We start from the raw sequence: 20,933 nt of genomic DNA, 5'->3' as shown, positions 1-20,933 counted from the left end.
TCCCCATGGGGCCTGCAGCAAAGTGTGGAGCTGGGGGACTTGCATGGGGAACGCAGAATGAGAGACCCCCTCACCATGCTGGTGTCTTGGGGCTCAGGCAGGGCTGGGCTCCTCCACCATGACCCTGCCTTTGCCCTGCTCCCCTGCAGCCCACGAATGCCACCAGCCCAGCCTTCCTTCCCAGACAGGGGGCACAGCAACAACACGGGCCGAAGCTCCTGGGAAGATCGGAGGTAGGACTGGCCCTCTGTGCGGGTGGGAATGCCTCCTCCAGCACTCTCTTAATAATACCCAGCCTTAGAGTATCACCACCCAGGCAGGTGGCAGGGCCAGGGGCAGGGAAATGGCACAGCCAGCCCTGAAGATGCTAGGAACGGGGGCTGCCTGGCTGGGGCTGGGGACAGAGCTCCAGAGGGGCAATAGTAGTTAGGGACAATATCGTGTCAGAGTTGGCAGTTAGGAGAATGAGCACAGTCACAAGAAGTTTCCCTTGAGTTTCAGGGATTGATCTGGAGGAGCAGAAGGAAGATAGGTCTGCTTTGTGCAAGTGTGGCTGTCCCCAGGTAGAGAAGTCCCAGGGCTGATGCTGCCCTTGCTGGGGAAACACCCACCTGGGTGGGAGGACGTTAAGCAATGGGCTTTGCAGACCCGGAGGAGGATCCCCTTCAGCTTGGACGCCACCTTCTTTTCATCAAAGATGGCATGAGGCCTTTCAGCCCCCCACAGCAGCAGAGTGGCTGGAGAGATAGTCAGTGGTCATCCTGAAACCCAGCATTGCTGGGACCTGGTGGCAGACACCGCCAGTTCTAGGTCTCTCTGCTTGTTGGTGGGAGGGGAAATAGTGTGACTCTGGAGGGCAATCTAGCAGCATCCTTTCCTGCCACGGAATGTTACAAAGCTCCTACTATGTGTTGGGCACTCTGCCTGGCACTGGGTAGCCGTTCAAATTGAAAATGCACATGACCCAGCAGTTCCACTTTTGGGAATGAGCCTTCAGAAAAGCTCAGACAGAGGAACTCAGAAAGATGTCCATTGCAGCATTGTAGCTGGGGGGGGGGGTGTGTAAATCAAAACACCCTACGTGTCCGTTGACGGGAGCCAATTAAATATGCCAGGTCCATCCATAGTGTGAATGCAGTGCAACTTTTAAAGAGGATGAAGGAGATCTGCAGCACCAACCTGTCACAACGCTCATCACCTACTGTCACAGAGAAAATGCAAGTTGCAGAATAATAGCTTATGATCTCAATTTGTAAATACATACTCGATCATGCATATTTATATATATATTTATATTTATTTATTTATTTATTTATTTTATTCATGAGAGATAGAGAGGCAGAGACAGAGGGAGAAGCAGGCTCCCCGCAGAGCAGGGAGCCCGATGTGGGACTCGACCCCAGGACTCTGGGATCATGACCTGAGCTGAAGGCAGACGCTTAACCGACTGAGCCACCCAGGCGTCCCAATATATATATATATTTTTTCCTTTGCAAATGTATAGAAAAGATCTAGAAAGATACAAACCAAACCACACCCACTGCCCCACTTCTAACAGTGGTTGGCACTGTGGGATGGAGGGACGGAGGTAGCCAATTGTAAGGGAGGTTTTTTACTTTGTATGCTTTGTCGTATTTTTTTACAATAAGCAAGCATTGCTTCCTCGAATCAAAAAAAAAAAAATAATGGAAATAGAGGCAGCTTTAGAAGTTTATGAAGACTCACCTTGTGGACTTTGACCGACAGCTGTTCATATATTATCAGCCCTGCTATGAGGGAGAGGCGGGAAGGGCTCCGACATTTGGCACACATATGACGTATGCAGTTAGGGACGAGATCGGCAGCGGGCGGGGGAAAGCCTGGACACCCGCCAGACGTTTGAGGACCTGTGATGCCCACATGTTAACCAATGCAGCTCTGTGACTGGCAGGCACTCCGGGCGTCTGGCTGGTTGGTTGGGTGGATGACAATTTCACAGTGACTGAGAGCTCATCCTTTGCACTTGGTTTAACAGCTTGAACCAAGTGAAAGAATCACCAAATGAATGAACGAACGAATGAATGAACGAATGACGAATGATTAACTGAGTGGGAGAACGAACGACAGAACAAGTGTGCAGATCTGCCACTGGCGTTTGTAAGGGCCCGTGGGGTGTGGTTAACAAGAAGGCGCTCCTTGTGGCTGTGGGTTTCTGTCTGCAGGAGACTCTCCCCAGAGGATGGGGAGTGCAGGGGAAAGCTACGGGGCAGGGGGCAGGCTGGGGGATGCGGGGAGGGATGACACCAACAAGAATCTCCCCTCACTCTGGGGCTGAGATTCAGAACACTGGCTTCCGACCTGGAAGTTTCTGCACCCGGCATCTCCAGGTCTCAGTTTCTCTGTACAGTGAAGATGTCCCCCGTTCCAGCTCTGGTAGGATGTAGCTGTCAGACCCCCACATGGGGAGGGCTAAGGAGGTAAGAGAATTCAGGATCCCCCTTGACTGCCACAGCCTTGCCTCCACCCCCATATCAGCCACACACTCCCGCGTGTCATCCCTCAAACCTCCCGCCCCCTGAACTTCACCTCCTCTTCTTCCAGCTCAGACACTGCATCAGCCCTGTGGCAGCAATTCTCTGAGCCCAGGAGCCCTCCAAGGCTTAGCCCCCCTGCAGTGCCATCCACCACGTCCTCACTGGCCTCCTTACCCAGCCTGGAGCCCTTGATCCAGCCTGATCATCACTGTCCTGGTTCTAACGCCTCGACCCCCTTCTCCATCCATCGTTCTCACCCGGCAAAACCCCAGACTCTGGTTGGGTCCAGCTTTTGCTCAAGAAGCAGCACAGCTGTGCCGCTGGACTCACTTTAGAATCAAAACTGCAGATCCCGAGCGGGCCCTCAACTCCTCCAACATGCCTTCGAAGTTTCCCATCCTCACTCTTGAGATGACCAATTTATACCTTCTACTCTCTTTGAATCTTCCACACCCCCAGCCTCAATTTCAGCTGGTGATGGTGCCACAGACTTCAGAGACAAAAATGGATACAGTCACAGGAGAACCACCTGACACCTGACATCCCCCCGCTGGGCTCCACCCCTCGTACCCTCTCAGGACCTGGTTCCCAAAGTGATGCTGCATCAGCCATTTTTCCCTCATGAGTGGACCTTTGTCATTATCCTCTGGGCATAAGTACGCCTCATTGCCCATCTTAGAGAAGCCCTGCCCTGAGACCCTCATTCCCGGGCCTGCTGTTCCATGGCCCTCCCCCACCCCATCCCATCCTGCTCCAGCCAGCCCTTTGTCCCCGTCATTGACCTGCAGTGGCTCTTGTCCACATCACCACTGACCTACATTTTGCCGAAGTCAAAAGTCAATTCTCTAGCCTCATGTACTCAGTCTGTCCGTGACACTTGACACAGTTGGTTGCTTCCTCCTTCTCGAAAAACTTTCTTTTCTGGACTTTCCTAACACCACCCTCCCTGGGTTTCCTCCTACTCGCCCACAGCTCCCTCTCGGGCTCCTTCGCTTTCCCCTCCTCCTCCACCATCTCTGAATGATAGTTGGCATGAGGGACCCAAGTTGACTTTGGCTCCGTCCTTATCTTCACTCCCTCCCGTAGTGGCTCTCATCCGGTTCTGTGCCTTCAGAGACCATCTACTGTCCGACGGATCTCAAATCTTCATCTCTGGCCAAGGCTTCTCCCTTGAACTACAGACTTCTGCCTTTAACTTCTGTTCAACTACCTGACACCTCCACTTGGACACCGAAGGAACATACCACAGCCGCCGCTAGGTTCTAACTTCCTTCCACCCCGCCCCAAATCCGAGTCCTTGCCAAGTTGTCCCACCCTAAATAGATAGATGGCAGCCGGCCCACTGCTCAGGCCAAAAACCAGTGATTGTGACTTCCCTCTGTCTCTTACCCTCTCATCCTGCCTCCAAATTAGACCCATATGACTTTTCACCATTTCACTGTTCTAGCCCTAGCCTGAGACATGGTCAAGTCTAGCCTAGGCCATCCCAGTGACATTCCAACTGGCATCCTGCCTCTGCTGCTCTTGCGTCCATCTTGCCCCTGCTGTTCATCCTACACACTGAAGTCAGGGAGATCTTTCTAAAGCCAAACAGGACACTTCATTCCCCTGCTTGGAAGCTGCTGCTGGTTGCCCACTGCAGTCAGAATAAACTCCAAATCCCTGACTGTGGCCTGCAGGACTTACCAGGTGTGGCCCCTCGCATACCCTCCAAAATCACCTCTTCTCCCCCTCCCTCCTCACTGCATTCCCTCTCTCTGAGCCTTGACTGTCCCAAATCAGCTTGGCTCAGGGCCTTTGATGGCCTTTCTGCTTAGAATTGTCCCCCTTCCCTTAGCCTCTCCCCCACTCTTCACATGGCGGCCACCTTTTCATCATCTTCATTCCAGTTCAGCTGTCACCTTCTCCAAGAAGCCTTCCCTGACCACCCCACTCTGTTACACTCACAGCGCCCCACTCTCCTCCTTACCATGCTTCCCAGTACTGGAAGCCTCTTATTTATCTGTGTGCCTATGTGTTTACACATAGAGACATATTGTCTCTTTTTTCTCTCTCTTTTTTCCTCCTTTTAAAAAAAGATTTTGTTTATTTATTTGACAGAGAGAGAGAGAGAGAGCACAAGCAGGTGGAGTGGCAGGCAGAGGGAGAGGGAGAAGTAAGCTCCCTGCTGAGCAAAAAGTCGGATGCAGGGCTCGATCCCAGGATCCTGGGGTCATGACTGGAGCTGAAGGCAGATGCCTAACTGACTGAGCCCCCCAGGCACCCCAATATTTTCTCTTTTTTTTAGATTTTATTTATTTACTTGACAGAGAGAGAGATAGCAAGAGCAGGAACACAAGCAGGGGGAGTGAGAGAGGGAGAAGCAGGATTCCCACCAAGCAGGGAGACTGATGTGGGGCTCGATTCCAGGACTCTGGGATCATGACCTGAGCTGAAGGCAGACACTTAATGACTGAGCCACCCAGGTGCCTCCCAATATTGTCTTTTTTTTTTAAGATTTTATTTATTTATTTGACAAAGAGAGAGACAGCGAGAGAGGGAACACAAGCAGGGGGAGTGGGAGAGGGAGAACCAATATTGTCTTTTGATACACAAAAAATGTTAATTGTCAGGAAGTTCACTTTGTTTATTTTTCTCTTGTTGTTTGTACCTTTAAAGTCCTATCCAAGAAATCATTACCAAAGCCAATGTCGGGACGCTTTTTCTTTATGCTTTCTTCTAAGAGTTTTACAGTTTTAGGTCTTACATTTAGGTCTTTCCTCCATTTGGACTTAATTTTTGCACATGATGTTAAGTATGACTCCAACTTCATTCATTTGCATGTGCAGATCCAGTTTTTCAGCACCATTTGTTGAAAGACTATCCTTTCCCCCATTGAAAGGTCTTGGCAGCCTCCTCAAAAATCATTTGACCCTGTATGTGAGGGTTTATTTCTGGGCTCTCTACTCCTTTCCATTGGTCTATATGTCTGTCTTTATGCCAGTATCACACTGGTTTGATGACTATAGCTTTGTAGTAGGTTTGGAAATGAGGAAGTGTGAGTTCTCCAGGGTTGTCCTTGGTTTTCAAGACTATTTTGGCTCTTTAGAGTCCCTTGAAATTCTGTGTGAATTTTGGGATGGGTTTTTCTATTTCTGAAAACAACAACAACAACAAAAAACAAACCATAATTGGGATTTTAAAATTTATTTGAGAGAGAGAGAGAGAGACAGTGAGCACAGGGGGAGGGGCAGAAGGAGAGGGAGAGAGAGTGTCCCAAGCAGACTCCATGCTAAGTGCTGAGCCCAACACAGGGCTCCATCCCACGACCCTAAGATCAAGACTTGAGCTGAAACCAAGAATCTGGCCACTTAACCAACTGCACCACCCAGGCGCCTCAACATCATTGGGATTTTTATAGGGATTGTGTTGAGTCTGCAGATTGAGTAGTACAGATATTTGTCTTCCAACTCATGAACGTGGGATGTATTTCCATTTATTGATATCTTCTTTAAATTCTCTCAGGAATGTTTTGTAGTTTTCATTGTACAAGTATTTCACCTCCTTGGTTAAATTAATTCCTAAGTATTTTATTCTTCTTGATATTGTTATAAATGGAACTGTTTTTGTAATGTCCTTTTCAGATTGTTCATTGCTAGTGTATAGAAATGTTACCGGTTTTTTGTGTATTGACTTTTATCCTGCTACTTTGCTGAATTCCTTTATTAGTTATAATCATTTTTGTGAAATCTTCAGGGTTTTCTACGTATAAGATCCTGTCATCTGTGAACAGAGATAATTTTACTTCTTTTCCAGGTTGGGTGCCTTTTACTTCTTTTTCTTCCCTAATTTCTCTGGCTAGACCTTCTAGTACTATGTTGAATGGAAGTGGTAAAGGCAGACATCCTTGACGTCTTCCTGATCTTAAAGGAAAAGCTTTCAGTCTTTCACCATTGAATATGATATTCCCTGTGGGTTCTTTTTTTCCCAAACTCAACTGATTTGATAAAACTATTTGACAATAAAAGGAACAAAAGCATCATACTTCATTTCAGGATGCAGCTATAAATTTAGACTCAATTCTGTGTTTGTGACATCACCACCCAAGCTTCAGTATAAAGAAAGCCTCAATGTAATAGTGGGTTTTTTGGCACTTTTAATCCCCTTCACCTATTTTACCATCCCCCCACCCATCTCTCCTCTGGTAACCACCAGTTTGCTCTTTACATTTAAGAGTCTGGTTTTTTTGTTTGTCTCTTTTTTATTTGTTCATTTATTTTGTTTCTTAAATTCAAAAGAGTGAAATCATATAGCATTTGTTTTTCTGACTGACTTATTTTGCTTAGCATTATACCCTCTAGATCCATCCATGTTGTTGCAAATGGCAAGATTTCATTCTTTTTTATGGCTGAGTAATATTCCATTGTGTGTCTATACCACATCTTCTTTATCCTATCATCTATCGATGGACACTTGGGTTGCTTCCATAATTTGGCTATTGTAAATAATGTTGCAATAAACAGAGGGGTGCATATATTCTTGTGAATAGTGTTTTTGTATTATTTGGGTAAATACCCAGTAGTGGAATTATTGGATCCTATGATAATTCTATTTTTAATTCTTTATTTATTTTTTTAAAGATTTTATTTATTTATTCATGAGAGAGAGAGAGAGAGAGAGGCAGAGGCAGAGGGAGAAGCAGGCTCCCCGCAGAGCGGGGAGCCCGATGCAGGACTCGATCCCAGGACCCTGGGATCATGACCTGAGCTGAAGGCAGACGCTTAACCGACTGAGCCACCCAGGCGTCCCTATTTTTAATTCTTTAAAGAGCCTCCATACTGTTGTCTACAGTGGCTGCACCAGTTTGCATTCCCACCAACAGTGCATGAGGGTCCTTTTTCTCCATATCCTTGCCAACACTTGTTGTTTCTTGGGTTTTGTATTTTAGCCATTCTGCCAGTTTTGAGGTGATGTCTCATCATAGTTTTGATTTGCATTTCCCTGATGATTAATGATGTTGAGTATCATTTTATGTGTTTGTTGACCATCTATAAGTCTTCTTTGGAGAAATGTCTGTTCATGTCTTCTGCCCACTTTTTAATTGGATTTTTTGGTTTTTTGGTATTGAGTTGTAAAATTCTTTATATATTTTGGATACTAATCCCTTATTTTCTATGTAATTTGCAAATATCTTCTCCCATTCAGTAAGTTGTCTTTTTGTTGTGTTGATTATTTCCTTTGCTGTGTGGAAGCTTTTAATTTTGATGTAATCCAAATAGGTTTTTTTTTAATCCCTTGCCTTAAGAGACATATCTAGAAAAGCATTGCTTCAGCTGATGTCAGAGAAATTACTGCCTATGCTCTCTTCTAGGATGTTTATGATTTCAGGCCTCACATTTAGGTCTTTAATCCGTTTGGAGTTTATTTTTGTGTATGGTGTAAGAAGTGGTCCAGATTCTTTTGCATGTTGCTGTCCAGTTTCCCAGCACCATTTGTTGAAGAGACTGTCTTTTTCCCATTGCATAGTCTTGCCTCCTTTGTCAAAGATTAACTGACCATATAATCATCGGTTTATTTCTGGGCTTTCTATCCTGTCCCTCTGATCTATTTCTACCCTACTGTTTTGATTACTACAGCTTTGTTGTGTATCTTGAAATCTGGGATTATGATGCCTCCAGTTTTGCTCTTCTTTTTCAAGATTGCTTTAACTATTTGGGGTCTTTTGTGGTTCCATACAAATTTTAGGATCATTTTGTTCTAGTTCTGTGAATCCTGTGGGTTTTAATATATAGCTTTTATTGTGCTGAGGTCGTTTCCTTTAATCCAATTTGTTGCAGGTTTTTATCATGAAAAACTGTTGAATTTTGTCACATTCTTTTTCTGCAACAGCAGAAATAATTATGTATGTTTTTCCCTTCATTCTGTTAATGTGGTGTATGACATCAATCCATCTTCATATGTTGATGTATCCTTGCACTCCAGGAATAAATCCCACTTGGTCGTGGTGTAAAATCTTTTTAATATGCTGCTCAGTTAAGTTTGCTAATATTTCATTGAGGATTTTTGCATCAATGTCCATAAGATGTTGGTCTGTAGTTTTCTTACAGTGTCTCTGTCTGGCTTTGGTATCAGGGTAATGCTGACTTCAGAGAATGACTTAGGAAGTGTTCCCTCCTCGTCATTGCTTTTGGAAATTTTTGAGAAGAATTGGTGTTAGTTATTCTTTGAGTATGGGATAGAATTCACCAGTGAAGCCATCAGGTCCAGAGCTTTTTTTTTTGCCTGAAGATTTTTTTTATTCTTATGTTAATCCCCATACATTACATCATTAGTTTTAGATGAAGTGTTCCATGATTCATTGTTTGTGCATAACACCCAGTGCTCCATGCAGAATGTGCCCTCCTCAATACCCACCACCAGGCTAACCCATCCTCCCACCCCTCTCCCCTCTAGAACCCTCAGTTTGTTTTTCAGAGTCCATCATCTCTCATGGTTCGTCTACCCCTCCGATTTCCCCCGCTTCATTCTTCCCCTCCCGCTACCTTCTTCTTTTTTTTTTCTTAACATATATTGCATTATTTGTTTCAGAGGTACAGATCTGAGATTCAACAGTCTTGCACAATTCACAGTGCTTTCCAGAGCACATACCCTCCCCAGTGTCTATCACCCAGTCACCCCATCCCTCCCACCCCACCCCCCACTCCAGCAACCCTCAGTTTGTTTCCTGCAATTAAGAATTCCTCATATCAGTGAGGTCATATGATACATGTCTTTCTCTGTTTGACTTATTTCGCTCAACATAATACCCTCCAGTTCCATCCACATCATTGCAAATAGCAAGATCTCATTCCTTTTGATGGCTGCATACTATGCCATTGTATATATATACCACATCTTCTTTATGCATTCATCTGTCGATTTGCCTGAAGATTTTTGATTACTGATTCAAACTCCTTACTAGTCAGATCTATTCAAAGTTTCTACTTCTTCATGATTTCATTTTAGTAGGTTTTGTGTTACTAGGAGGGGCCCTCTTTGTGCCTCTGAGATCAGACTCAGCAATCAGCAGTCAGAGCACAGATCTCTGATATTTGGAGGACAGGGTCCTTTTTGCCCACCGGGATTCCCACAAGCTGTGTGCAAGCCACTCTGGGAACACATGCACAGCTGCCTGCCACCTGGATGGGGGTGGGGATGAGCAGCTGCTACTGTGCTAAGAGCTGAAATTGACTGAAATTAACTGCAATTTACTGCCTGAGCCTTCCCCTGGAACTTACAAGCCTTTAATGGACTCCAGAGTTCCAAAACAGTTACATCAGACAGCGGTTGGCAGCCCAGTTGTCTAGGTGAAGAGATAGATTTCTGTTGCTTCCTGTTCCATGATCTTCCCAGAATCCTCTCAGCAGGATTATATTTTAATTGTATCCGTTTGAGAAAATCAGCTGTGTTAGCTGAGATTTGACCAATAACTTATTTAAAACTTGCTTAGTTTCCTGCCAACATTTTCTCAGACCAAAGGTGGTTAAGAACTTTGAGACTCAAGAGAACAGTTTTTGCTGTGTTGACACAGCAATAACAGAACTTTCATTAACAAACTGCAAATTTATTATACTGCATATTTTCCCATATGTCCCATCCCCTAGATTTTCTTGAATCTGTCTCCACCTGCACCTCCTTCCCCATTCACATCATCACCGTGAGACTAGGAAGCAGCCATTTTTTTCACTAAGTGGCTCTGCCTCTCTGGCCACAGCTGACCAGTTCAGGGTGGGCACTGATCCAGTCTGGGCCCATGAGAATTTTGGATTTGAAATTCAGTGCTGTCTCTCTAATTTCTGGATTGCTCAGCTGTTAGCTGGAGGACCTGGAACCACGGGGCCCATGTTGGCCGCTACGTGAAGAAACCTGGTGAGTAGGAAAGAGAGAAGTCAACATTCAAAAGAAAATGGAGACAGGAGACAGAGAGAAAGTCCTGATGACCATTAAATGCTCGGCTCCATTTGTTCTTGAGGTCCAGCTGCCTTCCCATAGCCTGGCTACTTCATTCTTCTTTGGCAACCAATAGCTAATAGTCCCCACTTTGCTCAAGCTAGTGTGAGTTGGTTTATTGTCACTTGCAACCCAAAGAGCCCAGAGTAACCTACTGGACCCACTCCCTCATTTTACAGATGAAGAAACAGATTCTGAGAAAGGCTCTGACATCCCAAAGGCCACGAGGTGAGTGAGTGGCTGGGCTAGAATTAAATCTTGAGTTTCCAGACTGTATCTCCCATGTGTTTCTGCCCAGCTGCTCCTACTGCAGTGTCATGAGACATTTCTAAAGCCTGTAGGAGAGTTCCAAAGCCCTCAGTTGGAGGGAGATGCCTCTGTACCTCCTCCTATCGGCAGAACAAAGGGAAAAGGATAAAAATAGAAGACCACCCAAACATAACTAGAGACCTAGGACCTGGAGGGTCGGCACAGGAAATTGAGAATGGGAAGAACAAAGTCAGCCTTGTCAGAGGTAGGAACTAAAGCGACACCACACTATTTGTGGCTGAACTCTCACACAAGGAAGACGGATCAAAGGAGAGCTTTATCTCTTTGCAAAACTCTCAGGCAGGATTCAGCTTAAACTGAGCCAATAAATAGCCTCCTAACCAGGTTTACAGGAGATGCGAGACCCACTCAAGGGTCGGCTGCTCATGGGTCCCCAAGCCTTCCAGGCTTCTGAGGTCACCCTTATAAGATGGCTTGAGGGGGGAGGTCCAGATGCCTGTCTCTGCATGATGGCACCACCTCGCCAGCTCTGTGAGGTCCTGTAGTTGGCGCTCTCCTCCTGTTCCTTCACCTCACCCTCGACAAGCTCCCACCTGCTTCCCACCTCCCAAGCCCCACTGACAAAGTCATGTGTATGCGACGTTCCCTGAAGGTTTGGGGTAACAAGGGTGATGGGCCCTGGCAGGTCACGTGATATATATGCGGGAACACAGGGGTCACTGCTACATAGATGACCTAGGAGCCTGGACTGGAAACGTGTGGCAAGATGGTGGGTGTAGACAAGCAAGAATTTGTCTCCAGAACCACCTGTTAGTTCCATCCTAGGGACCTTGCTGGAAGCAGCCTTTACAGTCCCATGAGGCAGTTGTGCCGGGGGGGCAGGGGAGGGGTTCAGGAAGAAGTGGCTGGAAGGACAAGTTGCTTGGTGAGCCTCACTTAAAGCTACTGAGGACATGGCAGATGTTTACCCAGGACAGGCAGAATCCCTTGGCCAACACTCCGGTAATTCGGGGTGCCCCGAGAAGCCACAATCCCTGAAATCTCCCAGCCCGCTGGCCTCGGGTGCTCTCTGAGCCTGCCACAGTCACATGGTACTTTGATGGGTTCCTAGGGCAGAGGGCAAGTTCTGGGCAGCCCTAATCCGCCCCCCTACCCCGCAGAACCTGCCCAGAGGGTTACATTTCAAACACGTACATGATGCGTATCAATCATCCCTGACCTCGAGACTCCAGCCCTCCCAGCTCGGGTCTGCCTCACGTGGGGTTTCCCTGGGCCCCACCTGCAGCTGGGTCTCTCTTCTCCTTGTGTTCCCAAAAGAGCCCAAACTGCAGCCTGCAGCCCACTCTGAAGAGCATTTAATTCTTTTTATCTAAGACTCTCCGTTACTCTGAGGTCTTGCTTTCCATGAACAAAAATGTCAAGGTGCTTTTCCTAATCCAGGGAGTAATTGTCTCTATAAAAGTGATTCTGCTTGATTCTGGACCAACAGATACAATTCACAAAACCGAGCAAAAGTTTTCATATAGCAAAACAAATGTCCCCCATCTCCAAAACATTAACCTGATCCATGTGTGTGGTTACTGCACTTCCCATACCCAAAAGTGGGACATATATTCTTTTTTAAAAATTTATTTAAATTAAATTAATTAACGTATAATGTATTATTAGTTTCAGAGGTAGAGGTCAGTGATTCATCAGTCTTATATAATACCCAGTGCTCATTACATCACTTGCCCTCCTTACTGCCCATCACCCAGTTACCCCATCCCCCAACCCCCTTCCCTCTAGCAACCCTCAGTTTGTTTCCTATCTTTAAGGGTCTCTTTGAACCGTGAGAGACTGTGGACTCTGAGAAACAAACTGAGGGTTCTAGAGGGGAGGGGAGTGGGGGGATGGGTTAGCCTGGTGATGGGTATTAAAGAGGGCACGTATTGAATGGAGCACTGGGTGTTACATGCAAACAATGAATCATGGAACACTACATTAAAAAATTAATTAATTAAAAAAAAAGAGTCTCTTAAAGTTTGTCTCCCTCTCTGATTTCATCTTGTTTTATTTTTCCCTCTGTTCTCCTATGCTCCTCTGTTTTGTTTCTTAAATTTCACCTATGAGTGAAATCATATGATAATTGTCTTTCTCTGATTGACTTATTTCGCTTAGCATAATACCCTCTAGTTCCATCCATGTCGTTGCAAATGGCAAGATGTCATTTTCTGATGGCTGAGTAATATTCCATTATATATATACCCCATCTTCTTTATCCATTCATCTGTGGGACGTAGATTCTGATAATGGCACGCAATCTACACCAGCAGAACTCTCCTAGAAAATCCAGGATGGACTGTCATATTTATTTTTCCATGGATCACACCATGCTCACACCAGAAATGGGAATGGATCAATTGCACAACTCTCCTTTCACCTGGGAAACATCGGGACTCCCCAGGGCAGCTTCTCAGTCCCAGACACAGGAGAAAGGCTTGGGGAGCCTCTGGAATCCTAACAATGAGCTGTGAGAACCGGATGGGTTCAATGTCAAGAGCGCTTGGCAGTCCCTCAGAACTCCTCAGTGACAGTGATCTGTTCCAGCCAGGTTCCCCAGAGCACCTGGACACAACCTGCCAGGCTGACCATCTTCCTCCTGGGGCTTCCCCTCCTTTGTAGCTCTGCTCTGATGTCACTTCACCAGGCCCTCTGTACTAGACCCACAAGGCTCATGGAGGACTCCAGCTCAGTCTCCATGGGGGGGCCCTTCCCAATCCTGGCCACAAGGGGTAGGCTGCCCCCCACTGGCTCTGGCCTCCCGCCGTGATCAGGGTCCACAGCTCGCAAGCAGATGGCAAAATGCCTGACTGGTGATGAAGACCTTCTGTTTCTTCCTCCTTCCAGACCCAGCCAGAATCAAGCCTTGCCGGTATGCCGCTCTTCTTCACCAAGATTTAAACCTTTTACCTCCTCGATGGGAAAGAGTCTTAAAGCCGAATTCCGAGAGCCAGGATGGACTATTTCCACAAGCTGCCTACGGTTCCGTAAGGTGGCTGGAAGGCAGGTTTGAACAATGAGGTCCACGGACCCCCAATAGTTTCCTGGGTGGAATTCTGGGAATCTGCGAACTGAAATGGGAAAGCTGTTATACCTTGATTTTCACAAACCTCCACCCGCAATTTGTCATGAAGGTAGGCCACGAGCCATGGAGATATTAACACGGCAGGACCTGTGGATGTGTCTGTCCCACAGAAACCACAGAGGCTGTGTCTCTCCAGGCATTGCCAGTGTCTTGAAATATCATTTATACTCAGAACTACTTTAAGATTAAGTTAGTTATGAGACTCACTGCTAGATCTCTTTATTTAGTATTTTTATAAAGAGGCATATGCATTATTTTATTACAGTTTTTTCCAAATATTTTGGTTATTGCATCTTAATACAATCTGTTTCTTTGTTCCAACGTCTTTTATGTTACACATTCAAAGTGCATTTATGTATTTTTCTGACAAGGGGTCCATAGACTTCCACAGATTGCCAAAAAGGCCCAGAGCAAAAATAAAATGAAAATGAAAAAATAAAAATAAAATCTCTGAACTCTGGGAAGAAGGTCCAGGCATAAGAGATTTCGGGGGTGGGGGGGTGGAATTCTGTTTTTTGAAGAGAAAGTGAAAGCTGTTTGGGAAGGGCATCTGTTTCTGCGAGGTGATGAAGACAGCTCTGAGGTATGGGCAGTGGCATTCCTGCGGGGCTGCAACGAGCCTCTCTCTCTCCATGTATCTGCCCCCTGCCCCCTCTGATCCGTCACGTGTCCCTCGGTGGACTCGACCTGGGCCACCCCCTTCCCCTCCCATGTCTTTTATGTCCTGCCATTTGATTTACATGTGCCCGCACACGCACTGCATGCTCCCTCTGTCATGTTTTGGTCCAGCGCCCGCCAGCATGGGTGACACATCCCGCACGTGCTGGCCACATGTGCTCATACAAATTTCACATGTGAGTCACTTGTCCACTGGGCAGTATTTCCCTGATAGGTCTAGTGTGTGTCTGACATGTAACTATCAGGGTAACTCATTCATTCATTCATTCATTCATTCATTCATTCATTCATTGTTGAGTTCCTACTCAACGTGGCAGTCACTGTTTTAGGCTCAGTGAATACAACAGGGAACAAAATACCAAAAAGCCCTACCTTCTTGAAGGCAAGACAATAAATGGCAATCACTAAAGATTCGATTGCAAATTATTATTATTCAATAGAATCCTAACAGCAACAGAGTAAGCATATGAATAAATAAGTAGGCATTGCACGTAAATAAATAGTATAGTATGCTACCAGCTGATGAGCACTGGGAAAGCGTAGGGCAAGGGCAGGGGGACCGGGGTTGTGGGGCCTGGGGGTACAACTGTTAATCAGAAGGTGCGGGCAGGCCCCTTGAAGACTCCTTAGAGCCAAGAAGACTTGAAGGAGGTGAAGACAGGAGCTTTGATGTTATCAAGGAAATGCGTCCCGGCAAGACAGCAGGTGTGAAAGCCCAGGGGTAGGAGCGCGTCTGGAATGTTGGAGGAACGTCCAGGAGGCCAGTGTGGCCAGAGGGGAGGAAACCATCGGAAAACAAGAGGACTGAACCAGTTTCTCTCAGTCTCCAGGAATTCCAAGTTGGCTTGTTATCCTCGGCCCTTGACGCCATGTGCCACACGCCCATCCGTACGACCATTGGGCAAACCACCGCTCATTGTGAGGCTGAGTCATTGGACACACTCCGATGAGTGTATGCTCAAGGAATAAAAACAAAAACCAAAAAACCTTTCTGCAAGGGTGGGTATGGCCGCTGGACCAGAAAATGAATATCGTGTCCCTAGAGGGAGACAGAGGGAGGTAGGGGAGAGGTCCCCGCTCTGCCACTTAAGCTGAGGGTCCCATGGTCACCATGCTGGCCTCGCTGGATCTGTTCCCGCCTTTGTAAAATGAGAAACGAGCTAAGAATCCCCTGGATTGTGAGGCCAGCAAGCAAAAATGAGCCTCCCTGTCCCAGCCTGGCTGTGACTCAGGCCGGCTCGCCCCGTGCGGTCACCCCCTCCACTCCTGGCCCCGAAGGCCCCGTGCTTCTCCTTTGGCCTCACCTTCCGTGAAACTCAGAACTAACTTGAGGACCCGAGGGTCAGCTCAAGGGCAAGGTGAGATCTGTCTGCCTGGCTTCTGTTCTATTTTTAATCTTGAATTCTCCCACTTAGCATAATGCTTCAATCCTAAACAAATAAAAATGTGAATTAGAACTGGCACGGTTAGTCTCGTAAGCATTTGAGAGAACATGGAAAAACGTTTCAAAAGCCCACTTGTCATCGGTTGGCAGGATGCCACCCTCTGGGGCTCCTTGTCCTCTGCTGCCATCGTCTGGAGGGAGGAGGGACTGCGGGGACACAGGGGGACAGAGACCCCTGGGCCAGGTGGGGAGGTGGGACAGCAGGAACCGAGCCCCCTTCCCACTGACTGGGAGACCCAGGGCCTACTCCAGCGAGGCCAGCCATGCACCTCACATGAAGAGGCAGGGAGCCTGGCTTGAAAAGCTGGTTTCTAGGCCGATTTCAGGCCCAAAGAGGGCCCAATGTCAAAGGAGGAAGTCCCAACAATGACAGTTGTACCCTCCTTTCCTTCTACAAAAGAGGAAACCAAGGCAGTTATGTGTTTTTCTCAAGGTTGAACTACACCTTAGGGACAGAGTCAGCATTCGAACCCGGAGCCCTGAGCAAAATCCAGGGTTGCTTTAATTTTTTTTTTTTTTAAGATTTTATTTATTTATTTGAGACAGAGAGAATGAGAGAGAGGAGGGTCAGAGGGAGAAGCAGACTCCCTGCCGAGCAGGGAGCCCGATGCGGGACTCGATGCGGGACTCGATCCCGGGACTCCAGGATCATGACCTGAGCCGAAGGCAGTCGCTTAACCAACTGAGCCACCCAGGCGCCCTCCAGGGTTGCTTTAGAGCCTGGCCACTCAGAGGATAGTCTGAGCCCGGCAGCCTCCACATCCCATGGGAGCTTGCTAGAATAATGCAGGATCTCAGGCCCCACTGGAAGCTTACTGAATCAGGCTCAGCTTTTTAACAGATCCCCCCGGACAACCGGTAATGTGTGTCAGAGTATGTGAAGTGCTGATGTTGAACACACGGGCTTCTGACTTTCCTAGGAAATCCCCAGGGTCTACACGTTCACTGTAAAGAAACCCAGACAATATAAGAAAATCTAAAGTAGAAAGTGATACACATCGTGGTGTATAAATATCCTTCTGCACACACCATGTTTATGCAAATCAGATTGTATTCCCCATGCTATCCTGTGTGCTTTGCTTCTTAAGTATGATTTCCGTTTTGAAATAGTAGTTGTTCAATGAGGATTTGCTAAATGAAAAAAAAAATGCCTAAAAGAATAGTCAGGAGTGGGGCGCCTGGGTGGCTCAGTTGGTTAAGCGACTGCTTTCGGCTCAGGTCATGATCCTGGAGTCCTGGGATCGAGTCCCGCATCGGGCTCCCTGCTCGGCGGGGAGTCTGCTTCTCCCTCTGACCCTCCCCCCCTCTCATGTGCTCTCTGCCTCTCATTCTCTCTGTCTCAAATAAATAAATAAAATCTTAAAAAAAAAAAAAAAGAATAGTCAGGGGTGTATTCTTTCCCTACCGCTGCATTCAAAATTACTCCCAAACCGAGCACTTTCAACCAACAAATCTTTATTACCTATCAGTGTTTCTGAGGGTCCAAATCTGGGAGTGGCTTGGTGGGTAATTCTGGCTCGGAGTCTCTCGTGACATGGCCTGCCTGTTGCAGATGCGGCCTCTTGAAGGCTACGTCACCTGCTCCAGGCCAGCACTGTCACCTGCCTGACCTCATACAACTGCCATTTGTCCATTTGTCCTGTCAAGCCTCCCCCCTCCATCCCTACGCTGCTCTCCACTGTCCATCCAGTTACCAGCCACGGTGAGCTTGGAAAAACGCAAATCCAACCTTGTTGCTCCTGCTTAAAATCCACCCAGGGTTTATCATGGCTCTTAGAATAAAGTATAAAAAATAAAAGAAGGGGCGCCTGGGTGGCTCAGTTGGTTAAGCGTCCGACTCTTGGGTTCGGCTCAGGTCCTGATCTCATGGGTCATGAGACTGAGCTCCGTGTCAGGCTCTCCACTCAGCAGGGGTCTGCTTGAGGATTCTCCCTCTGCTCATTCCCCCTCTCATGCTCTCTCTCTCAAATAAATAAATAAAATCTTAAAAAAAAAAAAAAAGAATTGAAGGACCAAGTAGTAGTTTATTAGATACAGGCTCTGAGTGTGTGTGTGTGTTTGTGTGTGTGTTCACATGCCTAAATGTGTCTGAGAGAGGTTTCAGGCGGAGAACAGTATCTCTGAAGAGCCCAAGCTGGGATGTGTTCAGATGGTCTTCATTAGGTCCCCAAAGAGACGGCAATCACCTGCTGTCATCCCAAACACACCGATGGGGCAAGCAGAGGGTGTTCCTGATCAGATGTGTGGCCGTGTTCTTGAGAGCCTCAGCCTAGCCTGGCTTTCCACCGAGGACAGGCCCAGCCAGGGCTGGTCCTCCCATGCTCCTCCACACCCCTGCCGGGAGAATTACGCGCAACGCCATCAGGGCGCCACGGCAGCTGTCCTCGCGAAGCCCTCGTCCGCGGACGACCTTGGCTCCTGGCTGTCTCACCCTTGGCTGTGAGAAGGGGCTGCCTTCTGGAGTGTGTGTACACTAGTGGGGTGGGAATGTCAATAAAGGTGCAGCTCAGGCCCGTCCAGCCCTCAGCCCTAGGCGACACGAGGAGGGGAGGCTCTAGAACGGTCGGCTGAGGACAAATCAGAATGTAGGGGTGATACTATGACTCCCAGCTTTGGCAGGAGCCCGGCCCTGTGTCCTCCTTCCTATGACGGTAGGTAGTAGGTGTAACTCTTATCTCCACCCTACAGATAAGAACCGCGCTCAGAGAGGTTCTGTCATTCCTTCAAGGTCACTCAGCTGCGCCTGGAAGATCAGGACCCACGTCGCCTGGCTCCAGAGCCCATGAGGGGAACCTGGGTGCCCTGTGGCCTCCCAAACCAATGTGGAGCTCAGGTGCCCATGGGCTGGGGATGGGCACACAGGAGGCAGGCCCAGGACCTCGGTGTCTGGCAGCTGGGGTAGGAGCCTGATGCTGGGGGACGGACTTTGATTCCAAACAGCAAGAGCTTCTTGGGGAGGTGGGGGTGTGGCTCTTCAGACATTTCTTATAAGACGAGTCCCTCCCCTGCCCCGTGGCGGAGCTGGAAGAGGACTATTTTAGTGGCAGTAAGCTCCGTGGACTCCAAACGGTTGCAGGGAGCCGGCTAGGCCAGGTACGGACAGAGCTGGGAAACACTGGAAACCGTGCCTGTGAGAACAAAATGTTACCCACGAGGAAAGCCGATGGGGTTTGGGCTGCGTGACAGGCGTGACACGCCAAGGACACAGGCCAAGGCGCCGATCCGGGCTGGGAGAGGCACTGGCAGGCTGATGAAGAACAGAGAGGGGCTGCCCGCCCTTGCGGGGAGACCCCTGCTGCCTGCCTGGAGGGGGCCCTGCAATGTGGGCTGGAGGTAAGGCGGTGGGGGAGCAGTGGGGAGAAGCAGCTCAGGCAGAGACCCCAGACTCCCTCCCTGGTGGTCCACCCCTCCCCATCCCAGGAACCCCGTCAAAATGGTGCCTCACAGACAACCTCAAAAGCCTAAGACTCCAGGAAGCGTGAGTCTGTGGGTCTGTGTTCTGTGTGTGTCTATAAACTTCCCCACTTCCAAGTTGGAACCAAGACTTATTTGGCAAAGAATGTCATCCTGGGGAAGGAGACTGACCGCCCCGAAACAGGAACATGTAGGTGGCTTCGTTTCTCAGAGCTCCAGACACGGCTTATTTATCCAAGGCTCTGGGATTTTTCTAAGATAAATAACGGAATTGTTCAAACTGTGAAAATGTGTACTTGTGCAAACTTTGAGGGATTCTGCACGTGTAAGTCCGGGGTCTGTGTCAGTTCAAGCTTGTGTGTGTGTATATATATATATAACTGATGGGAAGTGTGAGAAAACTGGGGCTTATCTCAGTTTTTTCTTTTTTTTTTTTTTTGCAGAGAAGAGTCATGTGTTCTGAGTTTTCATTTGAAGGGATTAGAAATATGACTTTGTGCTAGTAGATCTGTTTTGTTTCAATTAATAGACTTTATTTTTTTAGAGCAGTTTTAGGTTTACAGAAACATGTAACGGAAAATACGGACTTCCCCCATACCCTGCTCCCCTCACACCCACTTTCCCCTTTTATTGCTCTCTTGCATTAGTGTGGTAAATTTGTTACAGTTGAGCCAATATTGATGTGTCATTATTAACTACAGTCCGTATTTACATTAGAGATCACTCTGCGTGTTGTACGTTCTATGGCTTTTGGCAAATGTATAATGACGTCAGTCCACCACTCTAATAGCAAACAGAATAGTTTCACTGCCCTAAAAATCCCCTGTTGTGTTTCCTACTATTAATAGATTTTTTTTAAAGGAAGATTTTAGATTTAAGGGATCCCTCCCCCCACTTTCTTCTAGAAAGTAGAAGTTATATTGTGTGCCTTCCCTCCCCATGTCCACCCCCTCTCCGTTCCTGAAAGCCAGTCAAAAAGAGTTCCTCCTGACATCCTCAGAAGAGGTGGCCGGGAAACATTCGGCCCCCCAATTCGATGTGGTGATGCGGCGGGCCCCTGAGGAATTGAGGGGCCGTTCACATGATTGTCCCCTGACATTGCAGTGGGATGTAGCTCTCCGCAGTCCCAGCTCAGGAGTTTCTGGATGGATTCCATTCAGTTCATCCCCACGCCAATGCCGCTTCCAGTTGGAAATAACAGAAACCCCACCCTAATTAAGCAGCAGAAGGAATTTAAAACCCACAACAAGGACAGTACTTAGATCTGGTCCCGTACCAGGCAGACAACACTTAGGGGTTGTCCCCACAGGCTCCTCGATCTTGCTGAGGGGATGACGCCTTTTCTCTTTCATTGTTGGTGGGTGGGGGTGGGGGCTGTTGTGTTTGTTTTTTTTTTTTAAGATTTTATTTATTTCTTCATGAGAGACAGAGAGAGAAGGAGAGAGAGAAGCAGGCTCCCTGCTGAGCAGGGAACCTGACACAGGGCTCGATTCCAGGACCCTGGGATCATGACCCGAGC

Source organism: Mirounga angustirostris, unplaced genomic scaffold (assembly GCF_029215605.1).
Source record: "Mirounga angustirostris isolate CCGP_5_RB_7025 unplaced genomic scaffold, mMirAng1.0.hap1 SCAF_17, whole genome shotgun sequence".
NCBI classification, from domain to species: domain Eukaryota; kingdom Metazoa; phylum Chordata; class Mammalia; order Carnivora; family Phocidae; genus Mirounga; species Mirounga angustirostris.
The sequence above is the reverse complement of the archived record's forward strand: the minus strand, read 5'-3'. Positions refer to the sequence as shown.